Source organism: Balaenoptera borealis (genome assembly GCF_965194805.1).
Source record: "Balaenoptera borealis genome assembly, chromosome: 5".
Lineage (NCBI taxonomy): Eukaryota > Metazoa > Chordata > Mammalia > Artiodactyla > Balaenopteridae > Balaenoptera > Balaenoptera borealis.
In genome coordinates, this window is record NC_138862.1 from 3,724,740 (window position 1) to 3,740,302 (window position 15,563).

A 15,563-nucleotide genomic window follows, 5' to 3' on the forward strand; every position below is an offset into this window, starting at 1 on the left:
CAATGTCACTGTCGTGAAGCAAATCAGGATGAAGGTGTCCTGCTTCCCTCATTGGGTAATCCCTTTATCTGGCCCGAATGCCTAAAGTCAACTGGAGAAAAATGCAATTTCCGGTGTCTTTATAATTTTTATGACTACAAAAACCCCAGACCAACGTTTCCCTTATGAATCAGGCTTATACACAAACCAACGGAAAGGCTCAAGCTTTTACATAAACCCCTTTTTCTTTGGTTCTTCCATCTATGGACTTTCAAAAGTCTTCTGACCCTGGGGCTTCCCTGGTGGCACAGTGGTTAAGAATCCGTCTGCCAAGTCAGGGGACACAGGTTCGAGCCCTGACCTGGGAAGATCCCACATGCCGCAGAGCAACTAAGCCCGTGCGCCACAACTACTAGGCCTGCGTTCTAGAGCCCTCGAGCCACAACTACTGAGCCCATGTGCCACAACTACTGAAGCCCGCACGCCTAGAGCCTGTGCTATGCAACAAGAGAAGCCACCGCAATGAGAAACACATGCACCGCAACGAAGAGTAGCCCCCGCTCGCTGCAACTACAGAAAGCCCACGCACAGCAACGAAGACCCAATGCAGCCAGGAAAAAAAAAAGTCTTCTGATCCTAAAGTCGGCTTCATCCTACACCCTCCGGTACAAAGCACAGGGTGTCTAGAATTTACTGGAGGAGGCCCAGAGGCAGCCCCAGGGGACACACTCCAGAAAGTCAGCTCCTAGGATGGGGCTGAATTTCAGGAGGCACCTGAAGGGCAGAGCCGGGCCGGTGACTGGGGGATTCAGGACCTGCCAGGCACGGGGTAGTCTTCCTTGGAGGTCACCCTCCACAAGTGAGTTGGGAAATGATGGCGCCCACATTTCTGGTTTCTCCTCCCCCTCCCGGAATGACTCTCTCTGAACCTGAAGCTCCTCCATCAAGTTTGGCGTTTTCTCTGCCTAAGGTCACCGCCCCCCCAAAGGGAAGGTGCTTCCCCAGGGGTGCAGGTCACAGTCAGCTCTCAGCAGGTGTTTTCCAAGCCTTTTGTAGAGTCAATTATTTTTGTGTTGGGGGAACGGACTTCCTGGAAACAGGCCCTCCCTTCAGCACAGAGGCAAGAAGGCTTCCAATCACCCAGCTCATGCTCTAACCACTAGGACACCTCTGTGCTCCAAGTAGAATTTTTAAAATTCATGAATTACTATCCCTGCAATTCAGAATCTGCCATCTGGGAGACGAGGAAGAGGCTCCAGTTCTTTGCCAGAAAGAGAGTGGGGATCACAAAGTAAGACAATGCTGTCCGTTAGACTGTGGGTACCCGGTGCGCAAGAGGACAGACTTTTGAGGCCTCTCGGATGTGCCGATTGATTGGCAAATCAGTGACAGCATCAGCTGCCCGTGTTTCCTATCTGGTCCCTGGAGCTGCTGCAAAGGACTGTGGACATGCCGACCTCATTCTGCAGTGACCGGTATCACCACATACAAAATACCGAGAGAAGGGCTCAGACAGGCTCATGTCAGAACACAGCACCGGGAGGGGACGGAGAGGCTCAGGTCCAGTGCCCCATCCTAATCACCCACGAGCCCCGCAGTTGCTCCTGCCGTGCTCTCCCCACCCCAGACTGACCGCAGGCTCCAGCCTCTGCAAATGATTTTGCTACTTGCTGTGCGGTTTTAGCCAGAAGAGGACAATTCTTCTTTCAGTCAAAGATAAGGAGGTTTACAGACAAGGAGAGAGGACAGCCAGGGTAGGAGTGCGCGCGTCTGGCTCCCGCCGACCATGTTCCCACCGTCCGTCTGGGCAGTGCTGCGAAGTCCTTCCCACCAGCCCTCTCCCCAGATTTCACAGAGGAACTGGCCAGGGGATAAGTCAGACAGTGACAGAGATCAAAACAGCTTTACTTGGGGGCTTGACCAGGTTTTGCAAGTAAGCAGAAGGAAACTTTATCTTCTTTATCCCGCACAGATGATACTGCAAACCAGGGAGCATGAATAAACACACACACACACACACACACACACACACACACACACACACACAGGGATGGGTACCTAGAACACGGTTCTCTGGATCAGATGAAGATAAAAATACAATCTGTGCTCTCTTAAATAATGGTATAAATTGCTAAATCCTGGGAATTCCTTGGTGGTCCAGTGGTTAGGACTCTGCGCTTTCACTGCCGAGGTCCCGGGTTCAATCCCTGGTCAGGGAACTAAGATCCCACAAGCCGCACGGCGTGGCCAAAAATGAATAAATAAATAAATTGCTGAATCCAGGCATTCCTGCCCTGTTATCCAGCGTCTGGAAGCACAGAGACGCCCTGAGGGACAGTGAACTTCTACAGGTCGCTGTGGAGGGGAGGGGCCTGCAGGCTCCCCAAGTCCACAGAGTGGGGGGCTCAGAAGCTATGCCTGGCCCTGCATCTCCCACGAAGTAAGGTCTGCCTCCTTGTCCCACCACCCTCATCCCCAGGGAAGCCGACTGTGTGGGCAGGGCCGTTTCCGGCTCCGGCTTTTAAAAGGTCAAGTGTGGTTCTCAAGTGGCCGCCAGCTTCTCTGCTCTACCCCAGCGGCTCTCAGAGCAGGGTCCCCGGGCCGGCATCAGTGTCACTCGGCACTTGCAGGACACACCGAGGCTTGCCAGCCTCAGACCCCCAAAGAAGAGCCTCGGGGCAGGGCAGGGGGCCGGTCACCCTCCGGGCCACTTTGGTGCTCACTCGGTTTGGGACCGCTGCTCACTGTGATGGACTCCTGCCACGTCAGCTTCTGGGGGCATGAAACAGCCAAAGTGCCACCTCCTGGGCCGTCGCACCCTCACCAGCTCTGAGAGCAGCTGTGGACGTGTGAGGTGTGAAACAGCCCCCCGAGAGGTCGGCCTTCTCCCAGCAGCAAACTCACCCCTAACCTCTCGGCACTTCTCTCCATCCCCAGATTGACCACCCGGTTCTGGGTACCAGGCACTGCTGCCCGTAACTGCTCCAGCACCCTCCTCCCCTCTCACAGCACAGTTTTTGAAAAGCCACTAATCCCTCATGGGAACGCAGAAAGTCCAAATATAGTAGTAAGCATAGCACATGCTTTGATAATTTTGCACAAAATAAAATGAAACCTCACTGCCCCACGTTCCTTAGGGAGGTATCTGGCTCCGCTGTACTGTCCATGGCAGGCACGTTTGTAAAACAAGTGACCACAGCACCCTGGGGCCTTCTGCACACAACGGAATCATTTACCAAACAGTACAACATTATCAAACCCTACGGATTTTCAAACTCCCCCCAGAAACACAGCTCTGATGTGTCCCCCTTCAGTCTACAGCAAGCTCACTGACGTCATGTGAACCAAGAAGGCCCACTTTGCACAGGTTTTCATGAAACCTGGTGGCCCAGCCGGGTCGTCCGGCTCACATTCCGCGTCCAGTCACTTCTGGAAGTGGGCAGGGCTCTCAGAGCAAGTCCTTGAGCGTCAGAGTCACGAAACTCCCAGAGATCCACGTGCCCCTTCCTGGCCATTGCAGGCCCCCGGGCCCCCGATTCCCGCTGGGAAGTCTGCCCACGTGGCCACCCCACCCCCGCGATGCTGACAAAGTCCCAGAGCAGCGGATTCACCCCGCACTGCCCTGCGTGCGCGAGTGTGGTGTCCACTTGTCACGGCCGTCTGCTGTCCCCAGAGACGCAGAGCAGGCTTAATCTGGGCCGGATGTGAGCCCTGGTTGCAGGATCCCCACACCACAGCCTCCAAGCTCATCAGATTTCTCTCTGATGACACTACCTCGTTCTCGATGAAGACAACGCAGCAGGGCACATGCGTGAAAGAAGGAAATATTTTAACGTTTCAAGTTCATTCAAAATGCCCGTGGACCTGGGAGGTCAAAGGATCTTTTGACAGGATGCAGGACAGAGAGGAGGAGCCTGGGGTCCTAGTGGCCCTCGTAGGAACTCTGAATGTGTCGTTCACGCTTCTCCAGCAGCGGTTCCCTCGTCAATGACAAGGCGGTGGGGATGCCACAAGGCTGGTCACACCACTGCCATCCTCCTCTGCCCACTGGGGGGCCTCGCAGCCCAAGGCAGGTACACAGGGCTGGACCCTCCCTCTAACACAAGACTTACAGCCCTGTGACCTCGGGAGGTCCCGAACACCTCCCCCTCCTCCCTCGCGCCCAGGAAGCGCTCATCTAAGTCAACATTCACCATAACTGTGCAGCAGCTTCACTCCTTTTATTTCTAAAGCCTCAGATTTTACCCCCAACTTACTTTTAGAATGATAACATCCTGTTGACTCTAGGCTATTATTATTTTATTATATCCCATATAATACCATTCATAAGGACTGTAGCTACTATTTATTAAATGTTACATGTTGGGCACAGAGCTTCACCTGTATCAAGATATTTGGTCCAATAAGATGGGTATTATTATTATTAATAATAACCTCCCTTTCTACAGGGAGGTTACGTGACTCAGTCAGTTGTCCAGCTAGTAAGCAGTAGAGCCGGGTTTTGAACCCTGACTCTTTTAGTCTGGAGGCCACGTTTCCAGCCCCACCCCCTTCTCTGCTGAGTGCATGTTGCTAAAAGGCGCTAGACCGGGAATCATTTTATTAAAATAAACAGAGAGAGAAAGAAGGAAAATGTTAACTAATCCCCACATACAATTCAATTCATCTTAGTCTCCTTCTTGGTACACATTAATTCAGAATTACTGTAAAGGAAGGAAAATACATTTTCTACAAAACTACAGCCAGTGGGATTTCACGTTAAATATCTGCAAATCCAAGAACAGCCTTCACGTGCTGGCCATGCCGCTGCCACGCTGAGACCTCGCTCACCACCGACACCCCCGCGGCTGCCAGTTGGAGCAGTGGGTACAACATCCTTAATGTTCAGTCGTCAAAGTCTAGCCACCAGACTAAAATGCACGGCACCTAATAAAATCTCACATCCTCCTAAGGTAACCTACACAAACCTCACTCCTGAGGCCAAGCTCTAAAGTGTAAGGTTGTGGGGAGCTTCGTTCCAACGGTGGAAATTTCCATCCAGTAACGACAAGTGTAGATGCTTCCATGTAAATGTCTGGACCATGCAACCCTCCTCGGGTGGTAACCTAAAGCTCTTGGAAGACCTCCCGGATAGAATAAACTCTACCTAGCTGGTCCACGAAGGCACATGCATCTTAACAAGAGGCATTTGTTCACATCTCTGAAACGCTCAGTTGATTTAGTCCTAGTTGTTGCCACGAGCAGGAAACCCAGGGGCACGGTAGAGAAGGAACAGTATAGAAATTCTCTCGGAGAACAACTCTGGGGAAGCTTGTCAGCTGTCTCCCTCTGGGAGGGCAGGAAGCTCCAGGCATTTGGATGAGAGATCCCGGAGGCTGTGCAAGAGATGGCACTTCTGTGCTGCTGGGCAAGTGCGTAAGGGACTTAACTGCTCTGAACCACAGGGCAAGGGTAAGCAAACCTTCCCACGGGGTTGCTGGGAAGACGGGGTAAGTTACTGCGCATGAGCTGTGTTATTATTATTATTTTTTTTTATTATACCAAATCTTTAATGAAGCCAAGAACCCAACCCTTCAGAGACCTTTGACCCACACACTAAAAAGCATTGAGCCCCACTGTGTGCACGTGGGTCACAGTCACTCCCCACTCCGACCCTCTGAGACTGGCACTCTTATCAGCCCCATTCTGCAGATGAGAAACCGAGGCCCCCAAACCATGTGGAGCCAGGCTTCAACAGCAGGCTGCCTGACCCAGAATCCAGGCTCTCCGCACTGCCCGGCACCCCGCCTGCCCACCCACGATGCTGTAGCTGAGGCCAGCAGTTGAGCTGCCCCAAGGAAGCAGCACCTAGAAACCACTTCCTACATGGCTAGTCAGAGATGGCTCACGGGCTTGACACAGCAAGGGAAGATCAAAACACTCCATCTCCTCGGGGCTCTTGCTTTTCCTCCCCACTTCTCCTAAGACCTCTTCTGGGGTAAAAGCATATGCTCTTCTACTGTGATTCAGATTTTTGTTATTTCATTCATTCATTTGGCAGACACCTAGAGGGTGCCGACTCTGAGTGAAGCCTGGGGTAGGTGGCAGAGATGAGGGGTGACTGACACAGCCCCTGCTTGGAAGCTCAGAAGAAACACATAAAATCATGCACTGAGTTCTATGATCGTAGGGCAGAGGAGTAGGGAGGTGCCCAGGAAGGACCCTGGCCCCGGAGGTAAGGATGGATGAAGGCAGGCTTTCCGCCAGCTTGGGGAGGCAGGGAGGGTTCCTGGCAGAGGGTGTGGCCCAGGCAGAGAACACACAGATACTGGGTAAGCAGACCCTTTCGCAGCAGGCGGTCCAGCTGGCTGGCACATGCAGGGTGGCTGCGGAGAAAAGAGACAAGCAGGAAAGGGCCCACAGAGAGACTTTCGGCCAGGCTAAGCACTTTGAGACTTATAGAGACTTATCCAATCCTGAAACTAAGAACACGAGACTTATCCAATCCTGAAACTAAGAACACTCTTAAGAAGAGACAAAGTGACAAGATGACAGTTGTCATCCTCCTCTCTAAGCCAGACAAAAATCAGAGATGAGGAAAGGGTGTGGGGTTTGGACCATGGCATGCAGCACATTTGTGACAACTTACAGGGTAGACCAGAAGCCCATGATTAGACAGCGCCCTCTCATACCATTTAGGACATAGCCATTTTCTGGACAGGCCGACATGCAGGTCTTAGAAACAGGAAACCCACAAGCTTCCTTTCCAGGTCTCAATGGGGACTCTCATGAAATGTGAAACTAAATGTAAGGGCTCCCCACTTTTCAACCAGCTTTTGGATATAGTCTGTTCTTGTGTTGGCAATAAGCACTGCTATTGTTTATAGCAATGGAACGTCTCAGCTTCATAAATGTGCACTTCCTTCTTTATTCCAAAGGTTTTTCACCCACCTCACCGGCAGCACCTCAGGAAAACACAAGAGGGAATTTATGTGTAAAAGTTACCCACCACCATCTCTGATTCCTGTATCCTACCTTCAGGTCAGTGAGTCTCAGAGATTTGAGAACCATACTTTCTAGGTAGGTTTATAAAAATGTCAACTGTACAATCACAAAATCAAATAAGCAACCAAGTAAAACCCAAGACTATTCTCATAAGAACAATCATTAGCTCCCGGTCTTCTTGTGTTTGGTCAGGAGCCATATGAATGATGGCATTGAACGTTTCATAACTCACCTAAACTCAGCCCATAGGAACCAGACCGGCTGGGTGTCTAGGGAAGACCCTGGTTCCCAGGGAGAGGCAAAGCATGGCACCTCCAGTCCCATCGAGGCATCCCAGGCCTTTGAGGCGCTGGAACGGAGCCCAACTTGTAGAAATCACGTTTATATTCATGATCGCATGTATGGATTCTCACACACACACACACACACACACACACACGATGTGTACTGGATGCTACGGGAAGCACACCTAAAGTTCAGCTGCTATTTCTTTAAACTTCGCTAACATGCCCAGGATGGAAGTGAGTCAGCAGGGATCAGGGAAGCTGCAGCCTTGCAGCGTGACACTCTGGATTCCAGCCCACTTACTGGACCTGCCACTCAGATTCCTAAGGGAATTCCAGGATTCCAAAATCCACCCTGGTCATTTGTAAACGCTGACTGCTTCATCTGCTTGGCCCAAACCAGAAGGCCCTGCCTCTCATTACTTCACCCACGGGGAGAACCTAAAACAAAGCAAAACAAGAATATTTCATGAGGATTCAGGTATCGGTTGTCTCACAGGAAACGCATGCACCTGACCTAATGGCCCCACTTGCCACTTTAAATAGAAGTCTGGAAAATTCCTGAAGCCTCCCCATTCTGATGAAAGCGATAAGGACTGAGACACTCACTGCACAGGACGCCAGCCACTTTCCTGAGGACAGCCTTTCTAAATATCTATGTGCTATTTCTATTCCAGTGAAGTTTCCCAATTATGCTTAAAGACATCAAAATAACAATCACTGGGTACGAAATATCTCCATTCCTCAGATGCATTTTAGTGATGCCTCCAGAGCAAAATTAGGCTACTGGAAAGGTTCTCCCACTTTCCGGGCCCAGGTGTTCGTCGGATCTGGGCTGGAGCAGTGGGGAGTGCATGCCCGGGGGTCCGCTGTGCACAGGGCAGCCCCAGTCGGGGGTAGGCGGAGACCCCGGCCGGCTCGGAGGGGCCACAGCATCCGGATCTAGGAGCTCGGCATCCTCTGCTCGCGCTTAGCAACAGCGCCCGGCACGCAGCCAATCGCGCGGCGCCGCCGAGGTTACCCGCGAGCGTTGACCGGTAGTAACCCCGGCGCGGGCGGCGGCGGCGGTGGCTGCGCCGGCGGCCACTGCGCACGCGCAGCGGGGCGCACCTGCCGGGCCCGCAGCTAGGCCGGCCGTGCTCTTCCCTTTCAACCATTGAAAATTTAGGATTCCCGAGGAGCACGAAAACCTCCAGGGAGCCTCTGCCGGACCCTCAGCCAGATCTATATCTGAAAGCAGGTGTGTCCCTGCCGCTTGGCTGGGACAGCGCAAACGTCGCCCTGGGCCCCATGCCTGCAGAGTCAGCGTCCGCCCCGGCCAAGAAAAGAGATGGGTTTTTACTCCATTTTTAAAGCCGGCGGAAGAGCCCTCTCGGCGGGCGGGGTGGGGGGGGGGGTGGGGGGTGGGGACTGGCCAGAATGAATTCGCTCCTTCGAGACAAGCCGGTCAGGTCGCCCTTGGAAGGAACGTAGGGGTGGACGACAGGGGGCCCGATAACCCCGTCCTGGAGAGGCAGGGCGAGCAGAGGCGCCCCGCACAGACCCCAGCCAGCTGGACGGAGTTCTGATTCACGATGGAAGCCAAAACTGCCCCCAGCCCAGCTCATGAAGGAAATCTGGGGGTCCCCTTCCCCAGCAGATGAGGGCTTTTGTGGCACCCCAGCTGCCGCCGGGGTCTGGGGTTGTGTCTGTCATCCGCAAAGAAAAGGTGAGAAAAACATTTCATCTTACGTGGACCTGCGAAATGACAAAAGGGAGAAGGGTTCTCAGCAGAGCTTGTTGAGAGGCAGGTCGTTAGGACTCGCGGTCTAAGCCTGAACCTGAGCTCTGTCTCCTTCTAAGCCTCCTCTCCTCCTGGGTAATGTCCACACTGATAATGCCTCGTGGCTTTCCGGGGAACACTTAATGAGACAATGTGCTAAAGCAAACAGCATTTGCTTAGTAAACAGTTATTTTTAATTAAGAAATAAATAGACACTTCTCCCGCCAAAAAAGTGGGAGGGAAGAAATAAAAACTGAGAAATCCCATAAAATTCCTGCTAAAAGGTTCGCTTTCAAGATAGGCAGTGGAGCTATCAAGGCGAGGGACTTTTTTGTCGGGGCCCATCAGCTCACCTTATGACAGTAAAAGAAACAGACAGAGTCACTCAGGTTCTGTTTTTCCGTTGATCTCCACCCTTACCAGTTCACAAGCAAGACCAAGAACATTCCAGCAGGGGCCCCTGCTCACTGCCCTGCCCCCAGGGACGCCACTGTGGTACCTACTCCCAAAGCAGGACTCCAGCCTCATCTCCTCCACGAACCACAGGCTTCTTATTTCCTCCTTTCCAGGTAGCCCTGGATCTTGATGTACCTGTTTTGTACATGGTTAGGCTTTTCTCCTCCCAATTCGTGAGCTCATTTCAAGACCAAGATTGTACGCGTTCTGCAGAATTCCAAAAAGCAGAACTTGGATCAACAAATGAACATGACTCGAATTGAGATTTCAGCTCAACAGACAGAATTCTAAGAATGAGAGTTGTGCAAACATGGACCTGGCCACGCAGGGAGATGGCAGGCTCTGGCTGCTGCCCAGACAGAGGCTGGCCGCCCGTTGTCGTGGGGCGAGAGGGACTGCTCCACGGGTGAGAGGCCAGATGAGGGAGCTCCCAGGCCCCTTTGGGCTCCAAGATTCAGGCTCTAAATATAGGTCTCAGCTGGACATAATCACAGTCTTGAAATCACTCTGGCATGTCTTCATTTTGACACCGAACGCCATTTACCCCACAAGCACAAAGGTGACTAACGACAATACAGCTGACAAAGTGCGAAGTAAAACTAAGGGCTGTGGGTCAGGCCAGGTCCCTGCAGGTTCATCAGCCTCCATCCTTCACTCTGAAAACTCCTCTTGATGCCTCTTCTCAAATTAGGGGCAAAAACACTCAGTATCAGAGATATTTTACTTGAACGTAAGCTTTCCTATAGAGGTTTTGGAGCTCCATCAGCAAGGGTTTTATAGAGCATGTACCTCCATTCTACAAACCCCTGGTTTGTACGGTTCAGTCTTTCCAAATGTTTTTTAATCTGACCCACGTGGTTACCTTTGTTCCTTAAATAAGCAAATCTGTTGACTCTAGAACTAAACTCAAATAGAGCAGGTGTATGGTTACTAAACATTTTCTTCTGCCAATTGATAGACAAAAGAAATGGTTTCGTGTTCAGCAGAATGTCACCCTGTGTTATTTCTTGGCCTTGATGGATTCGGTTCTGGTTTATAAGAGAGGACGTTAGTTCCGGCATGTGAAGTTTTCAAGATGTCAGCATATTTGGGGTGTTAAAGGAAGGCAGGAGGGCACCCCCCCCCAGCAGGTGAAAATGAGTGTCCGAGAATGTCCTTGAAAAGTGATACAGTGACACCAACCCCCCACTGAGCAGAACACAGTCCTGCAAAGTCACACTGAAGAGACCAGATGTCTCCAGACCAGGCACACTCTCTGGAAAAACAGCAACGTGTTACTGTGCCTTGCCAATCGGAAGGCAACGGGGGTGGCCTGACAGTGAAGCAAAGGAGGAGAGCGAGTGTCGGCAGGGCCACTTGTGCCGTGTCTACGGGGGCTGTTGAGCCTGATGGAGCCACACTTGAATCACGCACCCCCGATTCCAGGTCCCAGCTGGTGACGGTCTGGCTTCCATGCAGCGTGCTCCAAGGGCGAGACGGGGGCCTGGCCGGAGAAGGGGCGCCTAGACCCCTTGGATGTTCAAGTTCTGCCTGTAAACTAGCAAACCCTCGTGGTTTTGTAGATGGTCACACTACATCCATCTGTCCTGAGAGCCCATCCTCCACAGTTTTTCAAAGCCTCTTTCGGAGCATATAAGACGGAGGTACAGAACTATTCCAGAAGACCTCATCACCAAATGGGCCTGAGAGGAAGCCACTGAGAGCCTGAGAACTGGCCCCGGAGGGGATGGGAGGAGCTCTCCAGCCATCTGCGTTCACCAAGGTGACCTGGGGTCATTGGGCTCTGTAAATCCCCAGCCTCAAGCAGGGAGCCCTGGCAAGCAAGGTTTAGGTTTGCCACACTGCACTATAAGACCAGTCAGAGCCTCAAATAGAGACAAAGGCACAGTATCAAAAGCCATTTCTTTTGCACCCCAAAGAAAGCCCACCCTAGCATGATGGTTTCCAAGAAGTACAAAAGTAATTCATTCATGCTAGGGGAGCATAAAGCCACCTTTGCGCTCGAGCAGCCCACCCTCTGGAGCCCCCTCTCTGCTCTGGGATTTCTAGAGTCCCCCTTTCTCTGGCCTTCCCTCTCCACCCCTGTCCCAGCCGCTTGGATCAAGTCACCCAGCGCTGGGTTGGAATCCAGTCTTCCCTTAATGGAATCACTGCAAGGGATTTTAATGGCACATTCTACTCACTTTCGCCAGGCTGTCAGTGCAGGCCTTGTGAAATTGCCATGGAAATTAAGGGAAAGCAAACTTCAATTTGAGAAGGGTGTTCCAATGCATTTTTATAGCTCAAAGCAAACCAATACAGATAATCTGATGTGGGGCTGCCCAGAATATTTAACTCCATCCTGGCATTTGGCAAGGATGAGGCTGGAGGGTCCGGTTTCAAAGTAGGAGGTACTGTCCCATTCCATCGGAGTGTTACTGTGTTGAGGCCCCAGCCGGGCTGGGGAAGAGTAAAGAAAACTCTCCAAACCCTCAGATATGATTACTTTTGTTCTCAACCCACAAGGTAATCTTGGGAGGTGTTATTTCATTTCTAAGAATCATGTCACCTGTTTGTGCAAAGCATGCCATACGTGCCAGCCTCACCTCCCTGGGGAGGAGACAGGACAGCCAAGCGTCTCCATGGGATTAGGAAACCTCTTTATGGGTCCTTGTGAAAGGCAGAGGTGACTGACATCCAAGCAGGCCGATTAAAGGGGAAATGAGTCAGAGGTAACAGTCAAGGCCACCCCCAGTGGTTTTGTAAAATGGGGTAAGGCACATCCGTGCCATCATGGTCCCGTTGTGTGCCCACGTCAGGGCCGGATGTTTACTAGGTGTCTTGTCAGGTCCTAGCCTCAAGCCCCCCAGACCTGCCTTCACGTCCCACCTCCCCTGCTCCTGTGACCCGGGATATATCTCTGAGCCTCGTGTACTCCACACATTGGAAGGACAGAATTGGCCCCTGAGCCAACTGGACCAAAGGACTGCTTGAATTGTATAAATGGAAATGGCTCCAGTCTCCTTGGGGGACAGAGTACCCCCTTAACTCCACTGTGTGGGCGAGCTCTGAAAGACAGAGAGTGCTGTCTGAGTGTAGAATTTTCTCCGCTCCACCTCAGCATTTCACAACGTGGATTCTCTTCTTCACAAGGGGTCCTAAATGTTACCAACACCAACGCAGTGTCTACCATCCAGGCAGCAACAGCTGCTTTCAAAAATAAGTCACACTGGGGTGAGTGAGGACAATCAAACCAGATTGTTCCCCTACGTCCCTCGACACAATAGTTTGTGTAACGGCACCAGACTCCACATTGTTCCAAATCATCTGTCCCATCAACTTAGGCTACGTGAGTGAATTCCTTGAGGGAAAGTCATTACTGTATCAGAAGCCAGGGAAATCATCCTTGGGGTGTACTTTTTTTCTCCTGAGAACAGTTCCTTTCACAATTATGTTGTCTACTAGGAATCTATTATACGATCCAGTTTTTCCTCTCAAGACATCATTAATCATATGGTGAAAATGGAGCTACAATTGAAAATACAAGATGTTTTCTGAGACGCTGAAGTCACTGCCTGGCAATTGTCAAGCTCGAGAATTATAAAGCATCAGTGCCTGACACTGCCTTCTTAAAAACACCGCTATGGAGTCACTTATGACCTTTCTACTGAGGATTATGAAGCTCTCTTTCTCCGTCTTCTTTCTTTAAAATAATTGTGTAGGAGTTTTTAATATTATTCTAATCCCAGTGCCAGGCTTTGCTACAGCATTCTGTGTTGAGTTTGTGTTGTAGCACCATGTTCTGGGAGAAAAAAGGCTTTCCTAGAGTTTACTGGAGTGGCCCAGTGTCTTCGTGATGGAAAGACGCCTGGACTAGGAATCCGACGGCTGGGTGGCGGACCTTGCTGGCTCCGACCTTGAGCGAATCCCTCCAGCCCTCAGGCTCCTTTGTCCTTCACTACACACTTCACTGTGGTCATTACAATGAGCTCAGCACATAAGGTTGAATTAAAAAAAACAAAAAAAAACGCTAATGACTTGATACAGACAGAAAAACAGAATATGGTCAGAGACGTAAGAACAAAAGCTCCTGCCCCGAAGTTTGGTCACACTTGGCATCACGCTGGGCATCACACAGAGGCGACACGAAATACAAAACTGCCAAGAGAAAAGGGAAATGCTTGCCAGCTCGGCAAGCATTTGTGGGCACCAAGCCTGGAGAAGGAGCACAGCTTCCCCATGGCCGTGGGGACCCTGGCACCCTGAGGCCCTGCACCAGGCGCTGCCCGGGGGCCCAAGCTGGACCACAGAGTCGGAAACCACCACCCAGCCCCCGGCCTACCCCCCAGCTCAGGCTGGGGGCAAGCCCTTCACACGTGGCTTCCTTTCTATTCAGTGTGAAGGTGGACGAGTATCCCACACCCTCAAGGTATGCGGGAGTGATAAACCATCTAAATTCTGAACTGCGAGGGTACCAAGAACAAAGGAAACGATGGGCGGCACGGGAGGAGGGGCACAAAGAGGGAAGTGGACACAGGCGCTGGGGCTGAGAAAGAGGCCAGGAGGAAGCCAGACAGAGAAGTCAGGGCCCCGTTGGTTGAGAAACCAAAAACCTGGACACACCAGACTGATGGTGCCTGACTTCCTCTCCAGCCGTAGCCATCTCTGACTCACAGGCAGGTCCCTGGGGCCCACTTTCTACGCCTCCCTGCTTGAGCCCACAGAGGTTACTGCAGGGCAAGTGTCTATCCGGCAGCCATCTGAGCGGGGCTCCCTAGGAGGCAACCGGCCATGGACAGTAGTGGCCCCTCCCTCATTAATTAAGAGGCCTTCGCCGTTGACAATCAGTGTGACCAGTTCTAACATGTAGAGAACATAGGGTGGGCAAGCCGCACACCTGACCAGGAAATGGTATTCTTCACCTGCCAGCCCCAGGTGAACACCTGCTGGGTTGGATTTCAAACCAAGATTCTGCCATGGTTTTCAAATATGTGCATTTCTGCATTTCAAGCCTTCACCTGAGAGGATACCCATCCAAGCGTTTTCAGCATCAGGACCACGTTTCTAAGGCCACACGTAACACGTGGACAGAAACCTGCCCACGTGGCCCACATGTCTGCCTCAGTTTATCTACAGAGACATATCAGGCCAAAACCTCACAACACCCTCCTGGTCGCTCAGTGCATTTTTTTTGGTAAGATCTTTGTTCAAGTGGAGAAGGAAAAGGCTGGAATCTTACGTTGAAATTTCAAGAGGCTCAAACAAATGGGCCCAACCCTGAGCCTCTCACAGAATTTCTTTGTTAACAAAACAGGCCGGCACACTCTGAAAATGTTGAGTCTCAGATAACAATGCTATAGTATCAGCCGCTGAGAAGGTTTGGGATCTGTTCCCATTTGTGCAAACAGACACAAAATCATCCCACAACCAGCTTGGCTCAAAGGTCCCAGGGACCAGTCAATCAAGGTTCTAAAATCATGGCTCCAAGGAATTCCAGGGTGCCCACGCCAACCGTCTCAACTGCTTCACGTCAAGAGAGTAGGAAGCAAAATGAAGGCAATAAGGGGCAGAAAGATGAAAAGTAAACAAGTGAGTCTTGGTGGATCTTCTTCAAAAAGGAAGAAGGACTGAATCTAGATTTAAGTTGAGAGCTCTAAACCCCAATATTCCAGGATATTCCGGGGGTACCTGAGTCACTTTGTTCCAAATTCCTCATAGATTTTCAAGTTGTTTTAAATGATTCATTAGAAACTGAGGACCACTGTTTCTGGGTGATGTGTAACACGTCCTCTCCCAGTCACCCCCCCTCAAAGATGGACAGATGGAGGGTGCACGGAGCAGGGGGGGATGAGGGTTGAGTTCCACGGGAAGAAGTCGGTCAGGCTCGAGAAAGAAATACCAACCCAGGGAGGCATTAACTCTACACACGTTGAAAATCTAGAGCTGGCAAAGGAGCATCCACGTTGCTAAGAAAACTCAAAATACCATCAGTCATCAATTCCCATTAACATGCAACAGGCCGGCGGCAAACTCCTGTGTGTGCGGCTCTCCCGAGACCTCCGAGTCCCACCTGCTCCATCATCTCTTCTGTTTTTATGGACAGCCCACCAACGCCCCCC

The 15,563-nt window shown here is 51.4% G+C and overlaps 1 protein-coding gene across 5 annotated transcripts in view; it reads right to left on the bottom strand.

Moving 5' to 3' along the window:
- ABCG1 (ATP binding cassette subfamily G member 1) overlaps positions 1-15,563 on the bottom strand; it is an 84,923-nt gene that overhangs the window by 43,980 nt on the left and 25,380 nt on the right. The window lies entirely within an intron of this gene.